The 11,285-nt window shown below is 45.4% G+C and overlaps 1 non-coding gene across 1 annotated transcript; it reads right to left on the reverse strand.

Moving 5' to 3' along the window:
* Positions 1-8,508: 8,508 nt before the first annotated feature.
* Positions 8,509-8,669, reverse strand: LOC123392063. The gene has a single exon (XR_006606735.1). It is a non-coding gene; the product is annotated as a U1 spliceosomal RNA (small nuclear RNA).
* Between the last annotated feature and the right edge of the window lie 2,616 nt (positions 8,670-11,285).

Here is an 11,285-nt window from a genome sequence, read left to right on the forward strand (position 1 = left end):
AGAATAAATTAAAATCACCTGATGGTCTTGCTCTCCACTGAGATGGAGGGTGGAGGCAGGAGTGACAATGCATTTGGGGCCAGAACCATGAGAATCTCAGCAAAAGGAGATCGAGGCTGGGACAGAGAGCTGTGGCGTGGAGAGAGTCTGACTCCAGCAGTGGTTCCCAAGTGACAGTCCTCAGACTAATCTGGGGAGTTTTAACCACCTGTGGGAGTGGGGGGCAGAATTATGGCCCTCCCCAAAGACGTCCAGACATGAATCCCTTGAACCTGTGAACGTGTTACTTTATGTTGCAAGGGGGAGTTTGCAGGCGTGATTAAGTTAAGGACCTTAGATGTCAAGCTTACCCTGCATTACCGAGATGGGCTCAAGGTAATCACGAAGGCCTTCAAACACGGAGGAGCACAGGAGGGAGGCAAAAGGGATCAGAGCAAAGTGGAATGGGGAGAGCTTGTCCTGCCCTTGCTGGCTGCAGGGGGAGGGGCCGTGAGCCAAGGAATGAGGGCGGCCTCGAGAACTGGAAAAGACAGGGAGACGAGCTCTCCCCCAGAGCCTCCAGAAAGGAAGGAAGCCAGGCTGAGACCTTGACCTTCACTCAGCGATATTCAGATGGGATTTCTGGCCTATGGAACCGGAAGACAATTATTTGTGTTGCTGGAAGCCACCGAGTGTGGTAATTTGCTACAGCGGCAAGAGGAAGCAAGCACGCTGTCTCCAACTTCCAAGGCCCCATCCTTGGTGATTCTGATTCAGCACATTTTACAAAGCTGATATTTGTCCAGGTTTGGAGGATCCTGCTTCTAAGCTTTAAATATGGCTTTAAATCAATGTAGGAGCTGGTGCCTGGGTGGCTCAGTCGGTTAAGTGTCTGCTTTGGCCCAGGTCATGATCCCAGGATCCCGGGACCGAGCCCACCGTTGAGGGAGTCCGTTTCTGCCCCTCTCTCTGCCCCTCCCCGCTGCTCTTCTCTCTCTCTCTCTCTCTAAGTAAAAAAATTAAAAAAAAATTTTTTTTTAATCCACTCAGGAGAATAGATTTAGGGAATGTAAGCTGTGTGGTTTTACCTTTTGTCTTTGGGGATGTCATTTTTCTAAAGCATGTCCAAACAGTCTTCCTGATGGAGGAGAGTGTGAGTGCGGAAAAGGCTACAGAAAATCCAGAATTCAAGTCTTAGGCAAATTCATTTATCGCGTCACAGAGTTCTGTTATATTGGCCAAATACTTCATTGTACAGTTAATTCCCAACTGATCTCTCAGGAAAAGAGACTTAAGTTTTGAAATCTCTTTTATAGTTAAAATGCTTTTTATTTCAAAATTCAATGTGTCAGCCAGTATTTGGTAACCACTTCCTTGAGTGAGGCTCACGGGGCTCTCCTGCCCTCCAGGGCCTTCCCTTCAGTGACAGGTCAGCAATCCAGGGATCACCGGGTGGCAGGCGGCCCTTGATTCGAACTCTTACCTGGGAGCAAATCATCCCCTCTCTGGGGACAAACACACCTGCAACATCACTGCCGTGGTTCAAACTGCTGCTTAGCTCAGACACAAGGGCTCCTGTTTTGTCATTAAAAAACCTTGGTGAAGGCACCTGGGTAGCTCAGTGGGTTAAAGCCTCTGCCCTCGGCTCAGGTCATGATCTCAGGGTCCTGGGATCAAGTCCCGCATCGGGTTCTCTGCTCAGCAGGGAGCCTGCTTCCTCCTCTCTCTCTCTCTGCCTGCCTCTCTGCGTCCTTGCGATCTCTCTCTGTCAAATAAATAAATAAAATCCTTTAAAAAAGAACAAAAACCTTGGCATCTTATGTTTTGATGATCACAGTTCCAGCCTCTTTGTCTTCGACTACCATTTTTGCTCTGAGCAAGGTAAAAATAAGACAAAACAAAGCAGAAACTCTCTGAGGGAGAGGTTTTCAACATGACCACACATTAGACTGGCTTTTTAAAATAATTGATGATGCCCAGTTTCCAGACATTCTGGTTCAGTTGATCTGGGATGGGGCTCAGGCCTCATATTTGTAAAAAAACAATTGCCTTCCCAGAAGATTTTAAAGTGAAGAGCCTCTGTTCTAAGAGACTTGAATCCGGAAGTGCCTATCCTGCCTCTTTTCTTTTAAGATTTGAAACCCTTGAGAATTCCTACTGCTGCTGGTTGCTATGGTACCTATTATGGGCAGGGGGGTGGGCAGCGGCAGGCACTTTGGCCTCCACAATAGTTTGGTTCCTTCTAGTACTGGGAGAGCAGACAGGACAACTTACTCTTGAGTCGATTGAGGATTGCCCAGGGATCACGTACTTGTTCCCAGTGGCTCGGGAAATGGTTATATTACTGCAGGTTACTCTGAGGAAAGATGTACAATAATGACAGACCTAAATCTAAATTTGCATGAATGTCTGGTACAGAAAACAGCTGTTAGCCAATGCACTAATTAGGGCCCTATTTGTAGCTCTCTGGAGAAGACACTCCAGCCCGATTAAGTAGGATACGCTTGGAGAACTGATGTTTTGGGGGCGTCATAAATTGTGCGGCTCACACAGGGTAGTGGGGAGATCCCAACTCTGTTTTCACTTGCAGATCCGTAGCAGTGACAAACAGACAGAATGTTTAGTTGTCTAGACAACCAGACAAGTTGTCTAGACAACTAGACAAGAATTTCAGCAAATGCTGTCATGCCCCACGCTCAAGAAATATGACACAGCACTTTTCCATGTGTCCTATCAGTAAAAGGGTAGATACAAAGAAAATGTTTGAGATGCTTCCTACCGGACTGGGAGGAAGGCAAGTACCCAAGGGGTGAAGCCAAGTTCGTCCGTCCGCCCCTCCTTCCTTCCTTTCTAGTTTTTATTTATTTGTTAGAGAGAGAGAGCGCACAAGCAGGGGGAGCAGCAGGCAGAGAGAGAAGTAGGCTCCTTGCTGAGCAAGTTGCCCGATGCGGGACTCGATCCCAGGACCCTGCAATCATGACCTGAGCAGAAGGCAGAGGCTTAACAGGCTGAGCCACCCAGGCAACCCAAATATTCCCAATTTGGGCCACAGGGCCCATCTGTAGTCTGAAGCACACACATAAATGGTGAAGAAAAGCCCTAAATTGATGTAGGAAGCATTTTTGTGGGAGACTTGGCCTAAAAAATGCAGCAAAAGAGCAAAAACTGGAGAGTCCCCCAAGATCCTGTCTGCCCATATAAAGAAGCAGCCCTGATTTTATATTAAGCCGTACTACCAAGATCAAGGTGTTGTCTGCAGGTGAGGAAGAATTACATTTGCTCTAGCTACTGTTGCATGTGCTGTTACTGTGGGGGTCACAGAGACTAGAGATATAGAAATGCCTTATGTGAACCATAAAGCGCGGCGTGAATGGGATGGTAGGGCTTCATTATTTAGAGGAACTTGCTGCCCAAAGGGTGGTCTTCAAACCAGATCGTCAGCCTGGGAGCTTACTAGAAATGTTACTGAATGTGTGGTTTTTTACTTTTTAAAGCTTTTAATATATTGTAAATGTACATAAAGTTTGCCGTCTTACCCATTTTTAAATGTACAGTTCAGGGGCACGAAGTACATTCACATTGTGGTGCAACCTCACACCCCACTCCATCTTCCCAAACTAGAACTCTGTGCCCCGAATATGCTTCTAACAAGGTCTCCAGGTGATTCAATAAGCACAAAGAAGTATAAGAAACAATGGCCTAGGGGACTTCCGGCAGTAGATCCTCTGAAAAACTTAATTATAGTTTATTATTCAGTGGACATTGTGCTAAGCATTCATTACGTCACCTAATTGCATTCAAGTTTTATCTTCTTTAATCTTCCAGCAACTTATTAAGTGGGTACTATCATGAACCCTACTCTACAGATAGGAAAACATTTGAGCGTTTTACTCAAGGCCGCACCGCAGGTAAGGTCAGAGCTGGGATTTCACTTAGCATCTGTGATTTTACAAGGTGAGCTTTTTTTCCCCTTCGGCTTCCTCTGTGCCCAGGAAGATCCCTCTAGGTGCTTGCATTTGAACCTGTGTGTTGAGGGAGAAAGGTGCCTGGATGTGTAAAGAGAAGTCCAGTGAGACGCCACTGCAAGTCGATCTTTACTTCCATGGTTTTCTACAACTCCTACCTCTACTACAGAGATTGGAGAGTCAGGAACTCTGCTCTCCCAACATTATTTTATCTTGTCTCTCGGAAGTTTTTCTTTATTAACCAAGATTTTCTTTCCTTTCTTAGGCATTTCCACTGATCCTGCTTCTCTCCTTCCAGAGCCTTCTGAACAAACAGGAAGATGGAACAGGAAGTTGCTGCCGGGGAATTCTGTGCTGGGTCGAATGGTGCGGCCAGGCTCACTGCTGTCCTACCTCCAGTCCCGTGGTTTCAGTGTTTAGCATGACTCAGGGGTGCAAACTCAGAAAGGTCTGACCCGGCATGTGACTCAGGAATTCTGACCCGTCTCTCTTGCTCATGCCTGAAACTGGGAAGTTTACAAAACCCAAAAGCTTCTATAATCAGAGAAGAAAAATTCCCTATAAGGAAGAAAAGCCCAACATGAGATTCCATGGGAAATATCCAGAATTGTCTTACTCTTGTGTCAAATGAGGAGGTCAGATGTGGCCAGAGGACAGCACGGCTCTAGAGCTGGACAAAGCCTGTCCTTCCAGGAAGTGAACACCTAGAGGACACCTCCTTTCATTAAAAGTCTGAGAACCACATAAACCAAGACCCTATCTTTGCAATGACAGCTCATTGCCCTTCCTTGATCAAAGATCAAGCAGGGCGCCTGGGTGGCTCAGTGGGTTAAGCCGCTGCCTTCGGCTCAGGTCATGATCTCAGAGTCCTGGGATCGAGTCCCGCATCGGGCTCTCTGCTCAGCGGAGAGCCTGCTTCCCTCTCTCTCTCTGCCTGCCTCTCCATCTACTTGTGATTTCTCTCTGTCAAATAAATAAATAAAATCTTAAAAAAAAAAAAAAAGATCAAGCAAAGTGTTCTTAACCTGGATGCACAGTGGAATCAATCACCTGTGAAACTTAAAAAATTTAAAAATCCCTATGCCAGGACCCATACTGAGATTCCGGTTCAATTGTTCTGGGGTGATGCCCAGCCATTGGGATCCTTAGTGCACATCCAGGGTTGAGAAACACTGAATTAGACAAAGCAGAGCTAGCGACCTGTCATCTTTGTATTTGTGGTGCCTAACACAGCCTCTGGCATCCCATAAACATTTATGAAACATGTGTGTGAATAAATGAGCTAGGGTTATCACATAAACGACTATTAGTACCTGGGTAGTACTTTACTATGGGTTTCAGTTCTTTTTTTTTTTTTTTAACTTTATTTTTTCAGTGTTCCAAGATTCATAGTTTATGCACCACATCCAGTGCTCTATGCCATACGTGCCCTCCTTAATACCCACCAGCAGGCTCACCCATCCCCCCACCCCCCTCCCCTCCAAAACCCTCATTTGTCTCAGAGTCCACAGTCTCTCATGGTTCCTCTCCCCCTCCAATTTCCCCCAACTCCCTTCTCCTCTCCATCTCCCAATGATCTCTGTGTTCAGAACACTCTTTCATATGCTTCTCTCATTTCCTCCCCTGGAAAATACTGTTGTACGATGCCCATCTTACAGATGAGGAAACTGAGGCTGAATGAGATGTGGTGATTCCCCTCCCCCCACTCCCACAAAATGAATCAACTGTGTTTATTCAACTCCTGTCCACTCAGAAGCTCCATGACTCTGATGGTTCTCCTCTAGTTCCAGCTGTGCCTTAGAGATCTCCTTTGGTTGTTTGCTTTGGCCAGTGTGGAACCTGCTCCCTCTACCTGAACACTGATGTCTAATTTCAAATTCATTACAGAAAAATTCAAACAAAGAACGTAAAGAGGACAGTATAATTAACTTTCATGTAATCATCAACCAGTCTCAATAATGATCAACTCAGGGCCAGTGTGACTTCATCTATAATCTCATCCACTGCTTCCTATTTGGGAACAAATCCCAGTAAATATTTCAGTATGTTTCTCTAAAGACTTGAAAGCAAAGGAATCTCAAAATCAATATCATACCTAAAAATGAATAATATTCCCTTCACATCATCACATACCTGGTCAGTAGTCACACATCTCTGATTTTTTTTTTTTTTTTACAGTGTCTTTGATCAGGGATCCAAGTGGATCGGATCAGTACAAGTACACTGCAACTGCTTGATATGAACCTTGATCCCCTTTTAATCTGAGGGCCGCCCTTTCCTCTCTTTTTGTTTTGTCTCTCCATAATTTATTTTTGAAGAAACCAGGTCGTTTGTCCGGGACGGTCCCCATCCTGGATTTTGCTGGACGACACACTCCTGCTGTCCTTTGGCACCCTCCTGTGGGCCTCGTAGCTCCTGTAATTTAGTAGGTGCTGGAAATTTGGTCAGATTCTGGTCAGATTCCACCTGGATTTTCTGCCTCTCCCCAAACTCCTTGCTGGGCGCTGGAAGGTCTTGCCTGAAGGCAGCCATTTTGGAGACAAGACCATAGGTCAGGGAGGCCCACACGCACAGAGATTACGGCCGACGTGAGAAGGAGCTGCGGGCGGTGCCGGGCGAGCGAGCATCCCTTTTCGGGCTCCGGCCCAGCCTCCCCGAGGTCCAGGCTTCACCAGTCCCTGTCTCCCCCTCCCGACGCAGCCACCCGGCGCCGGGAGCTCTACGGGTCGCTTCCCGGAAGTCCGCCTTCCCTGAGACCGGATCTGGCGCGGTTTCCGGCGGAAGGACCAGGAGCCACAGCACGTTCTGGCCTCGGCGGTGGAGACTCAGGGCGTTTGCTCAGAGTGACACCTGGTGGCGTGAAAAGCACGATTTACTGAGGCGCGGAGGCCCCTTTTTAGTTTTTAGACGTGTATTTTTATTGTATTTTTTTCAATTCCGAAACTGTCCCAGGAGGATTAGAAAACCTCAGAGGACACTGAGTAATAGCAGCCTTGGCGGTAAGAGTGCTCGCAGGATGTCGCTCACGATGTTCCTGGGCCACTGCACTGGAGAGGTCCCCGGACCCACCGCTGGAGCGGGACAGGGAACGTGACTGCAGAGTATTCTCTTCAGTGCTGGGGGGTTCTGTAGGCGGAGGGGGTGCGCAGAACCTGTCTGTCCAGTCCCTCACTGACAGACTCCCGGGTAGATGGGAGGTTTGCTGTGTGTCTCCGTTACAAGCGATGCTGCCCTGTGAGTCTCTGGTGCGGGGTCTGTAGGACCGAGTGTTTCTGGAGGTTGTCATCTACAAGTGGGAGGACAAGTCTGGGAGAAGGAGCATTTCTTCAGGAGGGCACACCTTCCCCAACAATGTTGGAGGGTGCCTGTTAGGGTCCGTAATCAAAGGAGTGAGACTGATACAAAGCCAAGGTCAAGCAAAGCTTTATTTCGCGCCAAGCATGGAGAATCAAACTGACGGGTGGGGGTGGGGGGCGTCTGTTACAGAGAGAGGACCCCTCCCAGCCTCACCGACTAACTTTTATAGAGGTGGTTGAGCGGGGCTATACACAGGTGGCCAATGAGATTGCAATACACAGAGAAAACTGCACAGTCATGCTAGGTTACACACGGGTGGCCAATTGAATTTCAATTTACCTTAGTAGATATATGCGTGCCCCACTGATTGGGTGTCTCCACTTGGCCTGACCCGCCCTGTATCTGGGCTTTGCAAGTAAGTTCTCTGGTAGGGGTGGGGTCAATCTAAGTTCACTGCATAAAGGCAAAATGACTCCCTCAGGCTAAGCAGGCCCTTACACTGCCTGTGTCCCTGTCCTCATGAGACCACCAGATCATCACCTAAGTAAAAATCTTTGTGTAGCTGTTTTTTAATTTTTGTGTGTGTGTGTGTGTGTGTGTGTGTGTGTGTTTTAAGGAATTTTTGTTGCCATGACTAGGTTGACTTCACTGTGATCCTTTTCCTTTTTTTTTTTCTGACCATGAGTCTTCCAGAGATATTTCATGCTGAATTTGTAAGCTGGTGGTGGATTCCAGTTCAGAAACAAGGATATTTTTGGCCTTTATTAATGTTGACTAACTCAGATGATATTTATGGAGGGCTTAGTTAGTGCCTGGCGGGTTGCCAGCGACATCCAGCAAATAGGACATGACACCTGCCCTGTGCTCCTAAGGAGGTAGTGGAGGCTGGACAGAAGCCAGTCACTGCTGCGACGGTGTGATTCCGGCTCCACCGGAAGGAACCCAAGGTGAGCAACTGAGGAGGGGACGGATCACTGGAAGGCTTCACAGAGAAGAAGGCATTTGATTGGGGTCTTGAAGAATGAGGCTGGGCCAAAGGGGACATGGGCCATTTAGGATCCAGGAAACACTGTGAAAGGTAGAGTATAATTGGGGGATCATACGGAGATCAAGTGGCTAGAAAGGTTTGGGGAAGCTGCTCAGTTTTGAGACTACAGAGGTGGACACAGACTAGATCATAGAGTTTAGACTTCTGCAAGGCCGGTGTTTCCCAAACTCTGTGGATGCTTTATTTTATTTATTTAATTAATTAATTTTTTTTTTTTTTTAGGGGACAGTATGAATGCAGTCCCCCATTACCACAAATTATGCAGCGTTTCCTCCATTTGGGGAAATTGCAAGAGTCAGCACATCCATTGTGCAATGGATAAGTCTCGCCCTGGGAAAACCACCTTTGTGATCATGGTGTTTCCCCTACCAGGTAAGTATGGATACTTTTAAAACATTATTTATTTATTTGAGAGAGAGAAACAGAGATAGAACATGAGCAAGGAGAGGCATAGGGAGAGGGAGAAGCAGACTCCCCCTTGAGCAGGGAGCCTCCTGCAGGACTTAATCCCAAGAACCTGGGATCATGACCTAAGCCAAAGGCAGATGCTTAGCCAACTGAGCCATCCAGGTGTCCTAGTATGAACACTTTTTTTTTTTTTTGAAGGATTTTATTTATTTGACACACAGAGATAGAGAGCACAGCAGGGGGAGGAGAGGGAGAAGCAGATTCATCCCTGAACAGGGAGCCTGATGCAGGGTTCAGTCCCAGGACCCTGGGATCGTGACCTGAACTGAAGGCAGATGCTTAACCGACTGAGCCACTCAGGTGCGCCCCCCTCCCCAAGTATGAACACTTTTTTAAAAGAAAACATAACCTCAATACTGTAATTGAAGAACCATTATCATTTCCCATATATACGATGCCAGAAAAATAAATTTAATGAAAAATAAAGGGGAAAAAAAACCCAAATGAGTACACTTGAACTATTTAAAATTAAGATAAAAAGAAATATATTAATGACTCTAATCTGTTTGCAAAAAGAAATGCATGCCTAAAATTATCTTCTTTTGGGGAGAAAAAATAAAGTGGTTTATAATCAGTTAGTAATAAGGAGTTTCAGCTCTGTAACATTTAGTTTAAGACTAAGGTGAGGGTTATGTCAAGATAATTCTGCTTCTGTTTTTATGTTAATTCGCCTCCAGATTCTCAACACACCTATGTGGATATTTAGGGCCACTCTCTGCCCCAAAAGAGCTGGATCTCCGGGAGTCAGACAGGTGACCGCCCAGATCCCATAGCCAAGAACTGAAGTCCAAACCTTCTGACTCCAGATCCTCATACTCTCCTGATGTTGGACACCAGAGAGAACTTCTTAACATGTACGTCTCTCTCCAAATGGAGCTGGGCAGCCTCTAAGCGCCGTGACCTCCTCCCTGGAGCGTCCCAGCAGCCACCTGCCAGGAAGTGGTTTTGAGACTGTACTTAGTATCTAAAGTCCCTTAGAATTCACAAGACTCTCTGAGTCTGTAACTGGGAAATATTTCAAAACAATAACCCTGAGACTGAGAATTTTATGCCTTTGTTTTAAAATGAAAATACAGGGGCACCTGGGTGGCTCAGTTGGTTTAGTGTCTGACTTTGGCTCGGGTTGTGATCTCAGGGTCCTGGGATCGGGCCCCACTTTGGGCTCACTGGTTGGTGGAGTGTCTGCTTCTCTCTCTGCCCCTGCCACGGTTTGTACTCTCTCTCAAATAAATAAATTTTTTAAAAATTAATTAATTAATTAAAATAAGTAAATTAAATTAATTAAAATAATTAATTAATGGGACGCCTGGGTGGCTCAGTGGGTTAAGCCACTGCCTTTGGCTCAGGTAATGATCCCAGAGTTCTGGGATGGAGTCCCACATGGGCTCCTTGCTCGGCAGGGAGCCTGCTTCTCTCTCTGCCTCTGCCAGCCTCTCTGCCTGCTTGTGTGCTCTCTCTCTCTCTCTCTCCCTCTCCCTGACAAATAAATAAATGAAATATTTAAAAAAGTAATAATAAAAAATAATTTAAATAATTTTAATTAATTAAAATAAAGAAGTTTTGAGTTCTACAGAAATAAACGCTCACATTTAAAGATTGTTAAAGATTTATGGACCATTAATTATACTTGCATGTGTATTCTATGTCCGGGGGCAGGCATAATTGTTTAATAGACAACAAAGCCCCAAAATACTTACAAATTGAAGACACGTCAAAAATCTCAAAACAGAAAAAGAATATTATATATCTTTAGAAAACAATGTTTTGGGTAAGTGTGAGCACTTCCTAAAATTATCCTTCCATTTTGATTAACATGGCTAAATTTTAATTCCCTGAATTGTCAATGTTTTGGGTTATTTATGCAACTATCCCGAAACTTAGTGGCTTAGGACATCAATAACCATTTATTATAGTTCATGATTCTGTTGGTCAACGGGGCTCGGCTGGGTGATTCTTCTGCTCCATGTGTTCTCAGCTTGGGCTGCTACTGGCTGGGTTGGAACATCCAGCACACCTAACTTTGTTCAGTTTTAGGTGTGTTCCTTGTGGTCTTTGGCTGTATGGTGTTGCCTGCATGAAACGTTTATGGTTATGGCTTAAATTACTTATTTCTACTAATGTTTAAGAACTATTTGTCTATATTTGTCTATATATGTCAAATATATGTCAATATTTGTCTATAAACTATATTTGTCAAATTCTGGTATAGTATCGGAGAAGATTGGTTACACACAATGATCTGAAAAGGTTATTAAAATACTCTATTCTTTTTCAATTACATATCTATGTGAGGCTGGATTTCTTTCATATACTTCAGCCAACAAACTGCATCACAGCAGATTGCCTGTGGAAGCAGATACAGTAACCCAGCTGTCTTCCAGTAAGCCAGACATTAAAACTATGCCACTCTTCTATTTTTCTGCTCTGTGATATATAGTTGATTTTCTTTAATATATGTTGTTTATTATCAATTTCTTGATTGTGACAATTCACTGTAGTGAAGTGAGTTGGGGGAGGGTGATGGGAAC

Source organism: Mustela putorius, unplaced genomic scaffold (assembly GCF_011764305.1).
Source record: "Mustela putorius furo isolate JIRA1106 unplaced genomic scaffold, ASM1176430v1.1 tig00000430_pilon_pilon_pilon, whole genome shotgun sequence".
NCBI lineage: Eukaryota > Metazoa > Chordata > Mammalia > Carnivora > Mustelidae > Mustela > Mustela putorius.